The sequence below is a fragment of the Gavialis gangeticus genome, unplaced genomic scaffold (genome assembly GCF_001723915.1).
Source record: "Gavialis gangeticus isolate Ggan-Ray unplaced genomic scaffold, GavGan_comp1, whole genome shotgun sequence".
Taxonomy (NCBI): Eukaryota; Metazoa; Chordata; order Crocodylia; family Gavialidae; genus Gavialis; species Gavialis gangeticus.
The window spans coordinates 20,447,439-20,450,103 of NW_017729002.1; the positions used below are offsets into that span (position 1 = coordinate 20,447,439).

The 2,665-nt window shown below is 47.4% G+C and overlaps 1 protein-coding gene across 1 annotated transcript in view; it reads right to left on the minus strand.

Annotated features, from left to right (window-relative positions):
• EME2 (essential meiotic structure-specific endonuclease subunit 2) overlaps window positions 1-2,665 on the minus strand; it is a 24,868-nt gene that overhangs the window by 18,670 nt on the left and 3,533 nt on the right. The gene's annotated exons all lie outside the window — the stretch shown is intronic.

Genomic DNA, 2,665 nt, shown 5'->3' on the forward strand with positions numbered 1-2,665 from the left:
GACTGGAGGGGCATGGGCTGTGTGTAGGGGGTGCACTGCAGAGACCTGGGGCCCTTAATTGAACTGACCTTCAGTACAGGTTTTTAATTTTATGGGCAGTGGATTTTTTTCTAGTTTTCTTGATAGAAATATTATTTTTTAATGTTTTTGACACTTGAGAGAAAATTTGTGCTTTTTCTGTGTTTAGTTTTCTGCAAAAGATGTAATTCTAAAATAAATTTATTCCAACATTATGTAAGAAATTACTGCTTTTTAAAGTAAATAAACAAAATAATATTATTTGACATTTTTTTTTTACCAATATTTGACTGGTCAATTGACCAAATTTATTTGACTGGTCAGATACCCAACCCTACAGCATTCCTTTGCTGCCTTCAAAACAGTAGCTGTTAAACTCTGACAAAATGTGTCTAATTCTTCCTTTAGCGACTGATCCACATAGGACATAGCCTTCTATAGCTATCACTTACTGCATTAGGCCAAGCAGCAGAAGACTGTGCTGTGAATCTAAAGGTTGCAACACTTTGTGTTTTTTAAATACTTTAAACACAATAAAGATTTATTTAAAACCTACAGTAAAAAGTAGGTTGTTAATTAAATGCTTAAAAAGTGGGAAATTCCAGGATTAAGCATGCAACCTTATTTAATTTCCCTTGTGCGTATATGCATTTTGATACAGTTAGACACACTTAGTTTTCCCACTCCATTATGCTACAGCATGCAAAGCCTTAGTCACAAGTCCTCTTACTCTTCTGAGCAGAATTATTCCCTGAATTAAGAGTTGCAGGATCAACCTCATACAACATATAGCACCAATGAAATGCAACCCATTCTGGGGAAGAGGACAATCAGCTAAACCACATTATGTTGCAGAAGAGTAGGAGCAGAGAGCAATCTGTAAAGCTGAGGTGAGTGAAAACCCTTAATTACACTGAGGTAAACTTGGAAACTGGAATGAACAAAGCTCTGGCAAGCAAAGCAGGGAACAGTTCTTCACAGATGTAGGAATGAGCTGCAGATCACCCACCTTAACATCTATTTCTGTGAAGATAATGACTACACATTTTAAGTTAGCTGCCCTGGTAAAGAGATTATTGAAATCTTTAGATGCTAGTACAAACAGACAGCACAGTTAGAAGCATTTCAGAACTCAGTGTTACGTCCAAGCCACGGTACAGCTCTCTAAGTGCACTGAACAAAACTTGATCTAAGGCAACACTGTGGGAAATTCACTGAGATTATCTGAAGAATTCCATCCTGTCAGAGAACGAGAATAGGACTGAACAGGAAATGTGCAGCCCCAGATAATTAGCCGGGCATAATATTTCAGGAGTTAACATTTCTGGACACAGCTTACCTGTTCTCAGAAATGGACCTGCATGACAGGCAATCAGCTCTGAGCCTAGTTTTCTGCCCCAGCTCTTTGATAGTCCATGCCTTACGATGCTGAATTTACCAAATAGCATGGAGTGTCCGTGCCTCATGGCCTGAGACTAAAAATAGTTACCATAATCTGAGTTCACATCCCTCTTTGCTAACCAAAGCACCACGGAAGCAAAACATGCTGTGAACTTTGATATATGAATTTTAAAAAGAAACGTAATCCTTGCACACTTAAGTCTCAACATTAACACACCTAAGAAAGCTACTTCCAGCAAAGCTGACATTCATGAAGAGTTGATGATTACTATAACCTACCAATTTACACTTTTATAATGGAGCATGATCCCCTTCCTTGGTGCTCTCTCTCACGTATTTTAACAAACTACTCCCCATCCTTGCAGCAGCAGGACACCAACAGTACTCGTCCCCTGTGGCCTGTGGCCAGTTAGTGTGACCTTCATGTTTTTTGGCATTGTCCCCAACAGCTGGCAAGTGGACGACTTGTGCAGTTTTGCTTGAAATAGGACACATGCATAGGATGGTTTATGTAAGGATAACCTTGTCTTGAGCAGAGGGCAGGACCAGGTGGCCTCCCAAGGACCCTTCCAACCATTTCCTAGGATTCTATAACATCTGCCAGCTGATCACTTCCAAGTGCTTTCTACACATTAATTAACCCCTTCCAGGCTCATGCATGATGAAAAAAGTACGACTTTTCCCCACCCCACTGACACAGGGGGAGGCTGGAGCCCAGAGAAGCCCAAGTCCTCAGCGCCTGTGGCTGATCGGACTTGCCCGCCGTGAAGGAATTTGGGACCGTCACCAGGGCGAGCACCTGCTCTTCAGCCCGAGCCCGCGGCAGCCGGGAGCGCGCCTTGCCGAGGCCAGGACACGGAGCCGGGAGCGGGGCCCGGGCAAGCGGCTGCAAAGGGCGCGGAACTGGCAGCGCGGGGCCCGGGGCCGCTGGGCGAGGTGCCGAGGCGCTGCTCCCGGGGCCCACCTGGGTGCACGCACACGGCCACGTGCTTCAGGCACTGCTCGGGCCGCAGGAGCCGCAGGGCCTGGGCAGTCTCCCGGCGCTGCCGCTTCTCCAGCGCGTCCTGCTCCTTCTTCCGCGCCCTGTCCGCCCTCTGCTGCTCCCTGCCGAGCCCCCTGGCCCCCGGGCTCCTCGTCTTCCGCCGCCTGCTGCGGCTCGGGCAAGGCGGGGGGTCCCGCGGGGGCACCGGCGCACGGAGGGACCCGCCCTGCGGCTCCTCGCTGCGGCTGGGGGCCGCCCTGGCCG